Source organism: Manis pentadactyla, chromosome 9, assembly GCF_030020395.1.
Source record: "Manis pentadactyla isolate mManPen7 chromosome 9, mManPen7.hap1, whole genome shotgun sequence".
In the NCBI taxonomy this organism is placed as follows: Eukaryota; Metazoa; Chordata; class Mammalia; order Pholidota; family Manidae; genus Manis; species Manis pentadactyla.
Genome location: NC_080027.1, coordinates 75,503,557 through 75,517,613, shown reverse-complemented (window position 1 = coordinate 75,517,613; position 14,057 = coordinate 75,503,557). Strand labels below are relative to the sequence as shown.

The 14,057-nt window shown below is 43.0% G+C and overlaps 1 protein-coding gene and 1 non-coding gene across 5 annotated transcripts in view; both read left to right on the top strand.

The window, feature by feature from the left end:
- SLC1A2 (solute carrier family 1 member 2) overlaps positions 1-14,057 on the top strand; it is a 140,851-nt gene that overhangs the window by 62,708 nt on the left and 64,086 nt on the right. The window lies entirely within an intron of this gene.
- Positions 8,419-8,609, top strand: LOC118915782 (U2 spliceosomal RNA). Its single transcript, XR_005026189.1, has one exon. It is a non-coding gene; the product is annotated as a U2 spliceosomal RNA (small nuclear RNA).

The window sequence follows — 14,057 nt, the reverse complement described above, 5'->3', positions numbered from 1 at the left end:
GTTTCTGATTAAGAAAAAGTAGAATTAAGACTGGGAAAAGAGATCCTTCATTTTCCTATAATTTTAAGGGAGAGAATAAAAAGTACCTCACTCTTCTGGAAGGTATGTTTCTTTGGAGAGAAATTAGCCCTGGATAGGTTATTTGTTTTGTTTCTTGAGCGTAAATCTCAGAACCTTTTGGACAGGTTGTCTTTTGTCACCCCCTGTGTCAGGTGAGCCTTAAAGCAAATTGAGCACACAGACTGCTTTACCTCCCTGGCAACCTCCTTTCCAAATGACAGCTTTTGAGCCTTGTCTTTTAAAAAGCTAATGTTTTCCTCCATTAAAAAGAATACTGCCCTCCTGAAAATATTTTAGGTGACTGACTCACCACTTCTCAAAAGAAACATTAATTATACAGCATGATGCATGAACACAGCATTATTTTAAAAGTTAAAACCTAACAAACATAAAGAACTCCCTGACACACCTGCCTCTAAAACCCTCTTCCATTCCCGGAAGTAACCCCTGCCAGCTGTCTTTTGCTCATCCTTCCAGATTTTCTCTCCATGCATTATAATCATACATGAACATACATAATTTTTAGATATCTATATGTTGGACATTTTTCTGTCTGTTCATATAGAGGTTTACATCATTCTTTTTGACAAGGACATAATCTTTCACTGCATCAAAATGTACCAGAATTTATTCAGCCTTCCCTTTTATTGATGGAATTTAGGTTACATTTCAGTTTTTACTATTACAAACAATTCTGCAAAGACTACACATCTTGGTGTATGCACATGTTTCTGTAGGACAGACAGTAAGAAAAATATTTGGAGGGTCAAAGATCATTGCATACTTTGAATTTTGACAGAAACTATCAGATCCACCCTCCCTCCACCCCTGCCTTCTCAATCTAGGCTCCCATGTTAAATTTTCCATGTCCTTGCTAATCACAGATGTTATAACCTTTTTAATAGTTTTGTCAATTTGATGTGCAAAAATTGTCTTAATTTCCTTTGCCCTGATTTCTAAGGTGTTTGAGAATCTTTTTGTATGTTACTTGTGATATTCCATATGTTGGTAGGTTTTCGACATGTTTTCAAACATTTTCACTAATAAGACTTTCAGAAATGCCTCTCTTCCAGGGCTGATATACAGCTGGTAGTTAAAATACTGAAATAGTTTCATACTTGTTGGTCAAATGTCCTGTCCCAAGTCTCAATTCCCTAGCTTTCCCCCACCCACCTGGCCCCTTACCCTGACTTCCCTGGGAGGAAATAATTAACTCTTCAAGACCCTGCTCTATTATAGTCCCTGCCTCTGTTCAGATTGCTTGGCCCCCTGGTGTACCACTGACAAAATATTGTGGTGGTCCCTTCCCCCTCTCAACTAAATGTACTCAATGTGTGTGTGATGACATTTAGCAGTTTCTGGCCTCAGAGAACCATGGTAACATACTGCTGGTTTGCTTCTTGAACTGGTCCCTGCTCTAGCTGCCAGTTTCCCAGGATTATGCTTTGCATAATTTCCTTTTGACCTTAGCCTGCACATCACAATCCAAGCGGGCATGTTGGGAGAATAAGATGATTCTTATGTAACTTGTTTGTAAGAGTCCAGAGATCTGAGTCTCACTGGAGTGTCTGCAGAGTCTTCTAAGAAGTCTGAGAGTTCATTTTGACAGATGTTGATGTTGTCTTTTTGAAATTGAACTGAATTCTTTAAAAAGCATTTCCTTATTTCTGAAATAGCCAAGAGGTAGTGGGGAACAAGAAGGGACAGTATGGTTATTATGTGGCTGGCACGTAGCAGAAATTATTGCATCTCATTTAATCTTCTCTGCAACCCTCTTTCCTTGTCTGGATAAGGAAACTGAGGCTTTTGCTGAGGACTGTACAGCTGGAGAGTGATAGCCCTGGGCTCTAAGGCCAGACCCAGGTCCTTCCTCTGGAATGTTCCTGTGTGTGTATGTGTCTGGGATGGGCAGCATGGAGGGATTCACAGACATGCTGGACAGTTCTGGTTCATGTCCTATTCTCTTGAAGTCTTAAGCTGTATCCACTGGCTGCAGTAAACTTGATAGGGTGCCCAGACCCTTCTGAGAACTTCGAGGGCCTTGGGGGCCCAGATGAGGCCAGCTGTTTGGTCTCTGTGCCAGGGAAACACTGTCCTGGCCCTGGCTCTGCCCTGATGGGCTGGAGGCTTTGTGGCTGGATCTTCAGACTCCTAATGCCACCCTTTCCCCTTTACCACCGAGCAGACCCAAAAGCAAAGGTCCCATATAATATGTCTGCCTGGCATGAGCTGGGTCCCATTGGTTCTTCTCTGCTCAGGGAGGTGACCTGTGAGCAGTGTCCATGTCAGGGTGAATGCCTGCAATGGCCGATATAACAAAGCCTCCAAGAAAAACACTTAGCCAGGAAGCCCGAGGAAATGGGGCTCTGGTCATTTAGCTTTTAGGGACATTGGGAAGATAAAACCAAGAGGAGTTTGTGTTAAATATATTTTTCTTAATTCCCTCTTATTTTTAATCCTTACATTGAAAAAAGTAATACACATACATGGCAAAACATTCAAACTGTGCTAAGAGAATGTAATGATCATTGAAGCTCCCTTTCGCCTGAGATGCCCACATACTCATTCTTCTCCTCAGAGGCCACCACTGTTAACAGTGTCCTGTGAGCTTCCCCAAAATAATAGTTGTAGTCTTTGTATGTACAATCAAAAGTCTATATGTTTTTGTCTCTGTTAATCTATCTATCTATCTATCTATCTATCTATCTATCTATCTATCTATCTATCTATCTATCTATCCAATCATCATCCATCCATCCTTCCCTTCTAACTTATACTTAACTCTTGTGGATGAAAATCATTTGAAATCCTCTAATTCATTATCTTATCTTAGTTTGGTGTGTTGGGACCAGTACCCCCCATAAGACACAGGGGGGCTCATGTGTCCCCCAGGCTGCCTGTCTGTGGCCCAGTCCCCATTATAAAGTCCTCCAGATGCTGAAGGTATAGATTTGAGCCACACACCAATCAAAGCACTCCCCAAGAGATTGTGTTTCCACACACTGCACTTTACTTCTCCTGGAGTCTGTCCTTCTCTTCAAAGCAGAATATAAGATGCTATAGGAAAGAAAAATAATTTTCCCTCTACCCTTCTAGGTTCTTGGTTAAGATAACCCTATAATAAAAAAGCTCAATAGGAGAAAAGCAAATTTAACTACATATGGACATAGAGCCCCTCAAAGGCTGCCAGGCAATTGAGACTTACATTCCATCCTGAGCTAAGGAAAGGGATAGGGTCTGGGGCTTCCGAACAGACAAAGATGACTCACAGGCAGATGGTAAGAGCAAATGTCTGATAGATAAATGTTTACCCTGCCATGCAGATAAGGCTCTCAGATTAAAAAAAGTTATCTCTGGTAAAGCTCTCTTCCTGGTACAGGCTCCCTTTCTAAATTCTTTTCGGCAGGTAAGGGAAGGTAAGAAGCTCTGCTGATTCCTAATTGCCTTCAGCTCATATCAAAGAGGCATATTTTGGGGAGGCACGTGCTGTTTCCTTCCAATGCCATATGGGATGGATAGTTCCAGTTAGATGAGATTTCATGCAAGGGCTGCCCTGTCTCACCCCTCGCTGCAGAAGGGCCCTGACCTGCATCATGCTCCCTGCATCCGGACTGCCTGTTCCACTTGTTTGCTGGACAGCTGGGTGCGCCAGCAGAAGGAGGTCAAGGTTCTTCCAGCATTGTTTTTCTCATTTAATTTTGGTAGGAATGAAGGCCTGAGAAATGGCTATGACACCAGTTTTTTATTATAACTGCCTCCAAATTACCGAGAAGCCAGTGCTCTGTCGGGCCTTGTCAATGGGGTAGTCACAAGCAGAAAACAGGAGGATCCCCAAACAACCACCCTCTAGAGAACAGAGATGTGGTTTGGAAGGTTCTCTATTCAAAGACAGAAAAATAACCTGTTGGTTCTGTCCCAATCCTAACCAGAACTTCTGGGGAGCTCTAGACACTGGTTCTCCCGTCTTGTAGATCGCAGTATAGACCTGGGTCCTGGCCTCTGCCACTCACTAGCTGTGTAATTTTGGGCAGGTAAATCTTAGTGGGGAAAATAATTATGTCTACTTCAAAGGATTGTTTTGTTTTAGTTGTAAGTGATAGAAGCCTACCTTATTGTACTTTAAATTAACAAGAGAATGTATTGGCTTGTGGCAACTCTGAAATTGCATTCTAGTAGCTCAGAAAGGTAAGCAAAGAGTTTCTCTTTGTTACTATATCTAGCAAAGAGTCTTAGGACTAAATCTCACATTCTTACCCCTGAATCTTTATGGTCATAGAGATGAAATATCCTGATTTGCCAGGCCTGAGATGGGCAGTGGGTCAGCTGCACCCAAACCACAGGGTCAGAAATGGGGGAGGAGAGGTGCCTTGGGGAAAGTCAAGAGGTTAGAACCAAAGAATAGTAAGTGGATACTAGGTAGGCAAGTGCAGCAGATTGGTAGTGTAGGGGCTAAATGAGAGGGGTCAGCAAGTGTTTTCTATAAAGGGCCAAATAATAAATATTTTAGGGTTTCTGCTGCTACTCAACTCTGCCCTTGTAGTACAAAAGCAAGGCTAGATAATACATAAACAATGGGCCTGGCTGTGTTCTAATAAAACTTTATTTACAAAAACAGGCAGTGGGCTGGATTTGGTCCATGGATGTAGTTTGCTGACCCCTGGTCTAAAGACAGAAGCACATGAAGAGCATAGAATCTTCTCCCACCGACTCCAGAGACCTCATCAAAGTACTTAACAAATGCTAGCTATTATTATTTAGCTGTAAGAAAAGAGTAACAATAATACCCTTGATGAAAATATAGTAACACTAATTAGATGATGAGATATAATGAAATATGAGTAATATGTCAACAATGTATTCCAGAATTGCTTCTACACTGTTAGTGAAGTTTCCACTCCGTATACTCGTAGAGCTAGAAAGCACTGTAGAGGTATCCAGTTCAAATACCTTATTTTACAGGTGAATCTGAGGCTCAGATAGGAGATGATACATTACAAGTTTGCATCGCAAACTGTGGCAGTTTGGGAGTTTGAAGCTCTTTCCTCTAGCCCTTCTGCAGCCTTGAAGGGGACTCCACCCAATAGACACATGATGCACCTAGTACATTTGAGCATTAGGGGGAGTCAGATCATAAAGATCCACTGATTTTTGGATTCAAACAAGGTAATGTGGTGACTTAGTATTGGTAAAATTCTTGGCATGTTCTTGAGCTAGTGGAAAGATCGGATTCTGGACCAGCATGTGTTGTCTGACTCATGAGAAGTCCCTGGTGCTGGGATGACTCAGATGTCTGTTTTACATGAAGATTACCAAACACCTCTCACTACGTTTGAAAGCAAAGAATAAAATGAATAGTTATTCATTGCCTTACTTACTACCCTCTTTGTCACTATTTCCATTGGCTTAACTTGCTGGCAGCCATCTAAACAGTGAGTCTTCAATTTGGTTGCATGCTGTTGAAAGGTTTCCTCTCAAATCTCCCTTCACCAACAACAGAGAAAGGCTTGTCTGTCTAAGTGGAACAGAACCATTGGCCAAATTCTTTATGACTGGTAACCCCCCTGGGATTTGGCTAACCAACAACCCTGCAGTGATTCCCTAACTGGATATTTAGAACCATAGCTCTATAGTATTTTTTTGCCCAAATTTAACCATCATTACTTGCAGTCATTTATAGAAATCAATGATAATAACCCTTTTCATCAATCAAAAACAAGCCATAAAACCCTCTGGTCACAACTACAACAGAGATCTCAGTAAACAGAGTGAAACAGTGGGATTTGGTTTACCATTTTTTAAGCCAAAGGGCAGCAAATTTTCCTGTATAGGGTCAAAGAGTAAATATTTTAGGCTTTTGTGGGCCACAAGACAGGCTGTGATTTGCCAACTCCTGCTCTAAACTCTAGTCAGTTCTAAAGAGCAGACCACAGGTTGGAGTATTTGAATTGGCTGCCCAGTTATCCAAATGTAGTCTTCAAAAACTCAGGCTTTGGAGTTGGACAGATGCAGGTTTAGCTCTGTGGTTCTGCTGCTTAGAGGTGATTTTAGGCATGTTAGTTCCCTCAGTTTCCTTGTCTTTAAAATAGAGACAATAGTCCCCTTTACAGACTTGTAGAACAAGCAAAAAAAGTCACTTAGCACAGAGCTGGTCTGCTCTCTAAATGATAGTAGTATGATCAGTACTGTTACTGGTAACCACACCCAGTGGGTAAATGGAACTATTCAACAGAATACGGTTAAAGAATTGACCTCTCTGGTCACCTTCAAAAGGAACTAGGTAGGGAGTGCCAGGAAACCTTTCTTCACCTTCCTCTTCTGGGGAGCAAGTCTGAGACTGGACTGGATTAGCTTTGCACTGTTTCTCAGAGCCTAGTGCTAACTCATGACAGACCAACCTCCTTTCTCTGAAGAATAAGGCCTCACATCATTCAGAGGAAAATCTCAAATTAAAAATCCTTTGCTGAACCCTTCAGCCATAAGGCTAAACCAGATGGCCTGCTTTGGGTCGGGACCATCAGAACAAGTGTGAGGAGAGACCACAGGCCACTGGAACCCTGGACCTCTGTGACTTAGTTCCCGGCAACTTAGTTGCCATTTTGCAACTCCTGCTGCTCTGGCCACAGTTGGAAATGATTTGGCCTGAAGCCACCTAATGTGCTGAGGGAATGTAGCTTTCAAAGACTAAGTGTTACAGGTTTTAAGGTTATAGGTTATAAATTTTATAATTCCGAAGAATTATGAGCTACAAGGTTGGTGTGGGGTGGGTTGTTGAGACTGGAGAATAAGTTTATTTCAGAGTGACTGAATAAAATAAACAACACAAAATAGCAGCCCTTCCTTCTGCACACGCACACACATGCTACCTGGGACGATTCAAGGTCAGATCTATGATGCAGTTACTAAAAGAACATCGAAGGATATTGTTCTCATTGTAAAGTTCCCAGGTTCTGGCAGGCACCGTATTGTAGTGAAAAGGGATTGGACTCTATAGAGACACACCAGGGTGTGATCCCCACCTCTGCCTTGTCCTAGCTATTTGAGGCAAATTACTTAATTTTGCTTCCTCAGCTGTAAAATGACTAAAAATCACTTCTCACATTGTACAAAACATCTGTCTTAAGAGATGCTTTAAATAATTGCTGTCCAGCCTGACTCTGTGGGCTGGAGTCCAAATTACCAAATCTGCACACCCAGCCCTGACTGTAGACTTTGTAAAACAAAGGCTGATGTCACTCTCAGTTTAGCACATTCTGAGCCATTACTTTAGAGAGTTCTAATCCTGGGGCTGGGGCATTGATAACAAGGAGACCTGCTGAGAAGATCAATGAAAACCCTCTTCCATCCTCTGTACTCTGCAGGCCAGTCATGGATCACTCCTGCACTGCCTCAGCCTGCTCTCAGTGAAGGTGAGATTGCAGGTCCCTTGCTCTTACGTTTTCACACTTGTCCCCTGGGAAACTTGCTCGAAGTTGTGAATTATGACATCTTGAGTAACAACAACGTCATTCACTGTTAAACCACACTGTACTTACATCCCAGCCTGGCAAATAAATATTCATTTCTTTTGGGAGGGATTTTGTTTAATTACACAGGGAAAACTCCCATCTATACAAGGACAAAACTAAATGGCACAGGGGCTGCTAATCCAGCTGGAGCCAGGCAGGTATATAAAGGAAATTAGGAGATTAACACTCAACACCTCTTAACACTTCTTTCAGAAAAGCAGCAGTACAAGTGATGCCGGGATTCTTGTTCACGGAGCCGAAGAATGAACTTTGCAAACACTCAAAGTAGGAGAGCAAGACAGATGCTTTTATTTAGAGAGAAAGTGAGAGGACAGGGCTCTTGGCTCACACCAGGAGGGGACAAGAGAGTCTGTAATGGTGCATTGTCTAGGGGTTTTATAGGCAGTTGAGGATTTTTGGGAACGTGAAAAAAGGCTTAGGGGTGTGGACTTGTTAAGTCGTCCCTGAATATTTAGAATTAACTTAACATAAGGAATTTCCTGCTCTGATTTCTCCCTGGGATACTGGCATCTTGGTCTGGGAGCATATCAAACAGACTGCCTGCCCAGCCCCCAAGGTGGGCTGAGTTACTGTCTGCTTGCTAAAGATTAAATTAAAAATCTTCTTAAACTTCCTGGGTGTTAAAATGCAATCTTACCTTTAAGGTGGAATCCTTCCTGCCTTTTACTATGTTGTTTACAGCTGGGTCTGCATGCTAAATTAGTTGCCCAGTTTGCAAAATCACCTCATCAGATCTGAAGGAGGAAAGACAGCACATAGGCCTGGGCCTTTAGCATGCTAAAGTGAATCTTACACATGATTACAGATGATTAGCATAATAAAAACATGTGCTATCGCTTCTCAGCCTTTTGGCTAAGATCAAGTGTAGTATCTGTTCTTATCAGTTTAATATCCGATACATCCTCTATCTGAGGACAATATATTAAATGGCTTTTTGGAGCAGGGAGATGGAATAGGAGCTTGCTCCATCCACTCCACGCATCGACTTGGTATTGCAGTACTTCCAGGAATGGTGCACCCCCTCCAGGGGGAAATAAAGAAAAAAAAATGTGCTATTCTTTTTCATCTGGGGAATATTAACTGATATTACTGAAGAAGGACTCTAGAGCTTAATGTTTAACACACAGTTTTGGTAGGGGGTTTCTTTGTATGTAGTTACATTGCTCTGACTGTAAATATCCTGCCTTGCTTTTCCCAGAGGCCCTCACCCTACTCTGACTACATCCATGGTCCCTGTCTCACAAGCATGATGCCGAGTGGTATTTCACAGTTGGCCTTGGTGTCAGAGAGGCCATAGGGATTGACAGGGACTCTGGCAGACAGGAAGACCTGTGTCTGTCTAAAGGACAATCACTTCTCAGTTCTAGCTGATTATTGCCACTCAGGAATCTAGGTGCCAGGATATCTGTATTTTCTAGTACTTTTAGAGAAGGGGGAAACCTGGATATGATGTGAAATATGCTAACTTTTAAATGTTGTTAATTGATTCAAATTTAAAAACAACAATGACAACAAGAATCCCACATTACTCTTGAGTTTATAAAACTAAAAGAGAGAATTATTGGAGAAAAAATTGAAGTTGAGGTGGAAAAATGGTCCTGTGGACTAATACTTCAAAAATTGTATATAGCATTTATTGCGACACTCTCCGAGTGGGAAAGCTTGCCTGTTTCATTCACACTTTATCATGTTCCTTGGACTCTACTTACCAAGGCAGAAAGGTGGACAAACCCCTTTAGTACTTTTCAATAACAAGGTAGAAACAAAGGTCATTGATATTTACTTCAGAAAGTTTAAAATGATTAACAACTTACTGGAATTTATCATTGCAAGTCAAATGAGGCTTTAGAATTAATTTCTTACCCATTTTCATTAACATTGTTAAAGGTATTGCTTAAAAAGAACAGGAATCCTTATCTAAGGAAATAAAACGGATTCTGTTTCTCTCCATTATTTTTGGTGTAACAGTAGGAAAAGGTCCTATTTTCTTAACAGCGAAGAAAGAGACTTCATGTGAACACTTGATAAGCTGTGCGGCATGGGGAATGGAACGCATTAGAAGGAGGATGCTTGAGGAACAAGAGCTGGACCGCTGTTGGACAATCCATCAGGCTGTGTTTTTGCCCAGTGGGCTAAGGAAGCTGAGAGTGAGAAGTGAAGTAAGAGAGAGTGCAAGACACTTTGGGGACCGTGAGGAGGAAGAACAAAGGTGCTTACACTGAAGTTGTATTATGTGTTTGTTTGCTGAGTGGATCATGATATGAAACCTGTTTCCCTTATCCCCAAACTGTATAATCATGATTTCTCCATAGGGATTGTGGGGTTGGATTTGGTCTCAAGTAAGGGACAAAGGGCTGAGTGTGAGCTGAATGTGGCCTCTGGGTAGGCGGGGAGGGGGTGGGTAGCGAAAGGAGGCAAGACTGCCCTTGGCAGAAGAGTCTGCCACTTCTGTGTTATCGCAAAGCTCTAGGATGGACTGGAGTCCAGGAAACTCATTTCAAGCAACACTGTAGATCTTATCCAACCCCTATTATGACATTTTTTCCTCATGCTTAATTCAATTTACTGGTTTTTACTGAACACCTTTAGGTGCCTGGCATCCCACATGCCATTATATAGTGGATTTAGGCAAAGATAGGACATGATCCTTGGTTTGATGTCATGATTTAGGAGCCAACCAGATAAGTCACTGGCTTAAGAAGAAACCACCCTCAGAAATAAATGAAAGATTTTACAAGTTGAGCAAGACTGAGCCTTTCTTCCCAGGCACCTGGGATGAAGTGCCTTCAACTCAGTTGCCACAGAGGGAAGTGGTGATGATGGTCCAACGGCCAACGTACTGGACTGCTTCCTTCCTGGGGTGTTGAGAAGTGCTTCTGGAGTGACTTCAGGAAGTCCATAAAAGTCAAGTTACGACCATTCGTGGTAATTTGGAGCCCTGATTACTTTTGAAAATCACTGGACGTTAGTTTGAGCTTTGGGTAGACTTGGAGTCCAAGGAGTTTCACACACCCCTTCCTTGGGCCTTGTTTAGGCTCCTCCCCACAGTGTATCCGTAGGGGGAACCTCTTACCCCAGGACCAAGCTGGTTCCCGCCACTTCCTGCACAAGCACCTCCCAGAGCCTGCAAACTCGGGTACCCCTAGTGCTCCAAATCGTTACCTCATAATAAGTTCTTATCGAGCACCTCTTATGTATCGGGTCCAGATTCAGGCCCTTTCCTCACAGGGGCTAAAAGTGGGGAAGACATGCAGACATTAAGAAATTAATGTGTTGCGTGATGAAATGTGAAGTGCAGGATCACAGACGCATGCAAAGTAAGTTGGGGGCTCAGGAAAGGACTACTCAAAGGAGCAGCATCAGAGAGTCAATGAAATTTTCAGGTTCTAATGTGAGAAATAAATAATCTCCAAACACCATGAACTGGATCTGTCTATTGAAAGGGGGGATGGGTAATGAAAGAGGGTACAGCCCTCTTGCAGACTGTGTGTGCCTGCAGAGCCCTGTGAACCAACCTTCTTCAACACGCCACCAACGGGAGAAATGCACGTTCTGTTCTTAAGAAGGAATTCACCTGGTGAGAGGATTAATTACCCCCGGTGGTGAAAGGGGGGTGGGAGGGGCGGGGCTCAGTTTTTCACTGGAAAAATGAGCCTATCAAACTAGTTAAGAAGTGATTGGCTAGTCAGTGAGTTGATTGGTAGAATCCTTAGGGACTGGGTATTTAGTTGGCTGATCAATAGCAACAAGTTTGGTGGCTCATTAGAAGGAACGGAAGTAAGAAAGCACAAGTCCTGTGGGAAGCCCTGAAATGCTTCCTTGGGTGATGAGAGCCCGTTTAGAGATGTTATGCTGACCAGCCTTCGAAACAGATTATTCGCTAAGGAGAGAAACATGCTGCATTAGCCTGTGTTTCTCTAGTGCCGCCGTCAAAGCCGCAGGAAGGGAGGAAGGCTGGTGCCGAAGAATTCTGCTTCCATCCCAGTGAGGGAGGCTAAGCACGCTGCCTCTCTGGACAGAGCTCTTGCAGATGAGGTGTGGGGTGTGAGGGGAAACATCTCCTAGCCACCTTGCCTCTCAAGCTTACTATAGACACCAAATAAGATAATGTAGAGAACCCTTAGCCTAGGGTCTTGTACTCATTAATTTTCTATTGTTGCTGTAACAAACTACCACAAATTGAGTATTTTAAAACAACATAAATTTATCTTCTTGTAATTCCGGAGGTCAGAAGTCTGAAATGGGTCTCAGTGGGCCGAAACCAAAGTGTCAGCAGGGCTGCATTCCTTTCTGGGGGCTCTGATGAAGACTGCCAACTTCTGGACGTCACCCCTACATTCCTGGCTCATGGCCCTTTGTCCTCCAAGCCAGCAGTGCTGGGCTGAGTCTCTCCTGTGGCCATCTCTGTAGTTCTCTCTTCTCCTGCTACCCTCTTCCACTTGCAAGGACCTTTGGGGTTGCACTGGGGCTGCCTGGATAATCCAGGATGAATTCTCCTTAACAAGGTTAATTAATAACCTTAATTGTACTTGCAACCTTAATTCCCATTTGCCAGGTAACTGATGTAGTCATGGGTTCTGGGGATTAGGACATGGGCATTTTGGGGGAGGACAAAAGCTGATCAATGGTCCTCTCTTGTTACCAGTACCCTCTGGTCACTTCTTTCTCAAGTGTGAAGTTACCTACAGCTCTGTTCTTCCAGTGCAGGGCGGAAGCCTTGGCTCTGGTAGATGCCAGTGTGCTGGGGGATGAAGCTGGGAAAGCCTGCTGTTGACTGGCTTAGCAGGGCAGGGATGGGGTTGGACCCCACCTAGAGGGTTGTGTGCAGTCTCAGTGGTGTGTTGTATGGGGACATGAGAGGGGCTTGAGGAAGAGAATGCACTGAGCAAAGAGAGAGCTGCCTACATGTGCCTGGAAGGCTGGTGGGTGGAGAGGGAGTTACGTCATGTACTGTAAGCGTTGTGTCACGGTTAAGAGCATGAGCCTTGCTCAGGTAGACCTGCGTTCCATTCCAGCTCATCCCTGTACCAGCAACTGGGCCATGACCTCACCTCTGGGACTTTCAGTTTTTTCATCTGTAATGAAGGAATAATAATAGTATCTACCTTATGACAGTGCTGCAAGAAGTACATGAGGTAATGTATACAAAGCCCCTAGTACATTGCCTGATGGTTACTATTTCTGTTACTATTAAACGGCTGTTAAATTATTCTCACTATTATTAAAGTTCTACAGGATAGGAAATAACCAGTGGGTAGAAGCTATGGGTAAACAGATTTAGGGTTACCATAAAGGAAGAGCTTTATAATAGTTAAAGCTGTCCAGGGCAAGATGGTGAGACATGTGAGGTAATGAGCCCCCCTCACTGCAGCGGTTCAGGCGTGGACTAGAATCAGCGGGAGTGCTGACTGCAATGCAGTCACCTGGGTGCTTTCGAAAATGTCCAGAGGTCTAGGACCCACCCAGTTGTGCTGAATGGAGATATTTGGGCTGGAAAATCTGTGTGTTTTTTTTAAGTAGACCTCACTTTTTACAGCAGTCTCAGATTCACAGCAAAATTTAAAAGTACGGAGACTTCCTATTATTCCCTGTCCCCAAATACACACATGAGCTCTCCCACTATCAACATCTTACACCACAGTGGACATTTTTTTTACAATCGAAGAAACTGTATTGAACATCACAATCACCCAAAGTCACAGTTCACATCAGGGGTCACTCTTGGGGTTGTTCGCTCTGTGGGTTTGGACAGATGAATGACATTAGCCACTATTAAAGTATCATACAGAGCATTTTTGGTGCTCTAAAAATCCTCTGTACTTGCCTATGCACCACACCCTCCCCCAAACCCTGCTAACCACTGATCTTTTTACTGCCTCTGTAGTTTTTTGCCTTTTCCAGAATGTCATGTAATTCAAGTCATACAATATGTACCCACCCTTTCAGATTACTGAGTTGTATGCATTTAAGTTTCCTCCACATCTTTTCATGGCTTGGTAAGTCATTTCTTTTTAGCTGTGAATAATATTCCTTTGTCTAGATGTACCACAGTTAGTTATCCATTCACCTACTGGGAGACATCTTGGTTACTTCTAAGATTTGGCAATTTATAATTTCGTATTTACCAAGCTGCTGTAAACATCCTTGCACAGGTTTTTTTGTTTTGGAGATCTGCATTTTTAACAAGTGATCCAGAGACAGTTTGGGGCCTCTGGACAAGATAATCATTTGTCCTGAGGTTGAGAGGGGGCTGGAAACCTCTTCAGTCATGAAATTTTAGGATTCTGTGAGGACTGTGTATAGTTCTTACTTCAGGCTCTGTCTGGACTAGACATTAGCCTTGATCTCTCTGCAGTTTTCTCCCCTAAGGCAAAAGCACTGTTTTGACTAAGTGCTCAGTGTCAATACTTATTGCTAGCACAAATCACCTGATATAAAGAACAATTTTTCTAGTGCTAGAGAGAAAGTGGG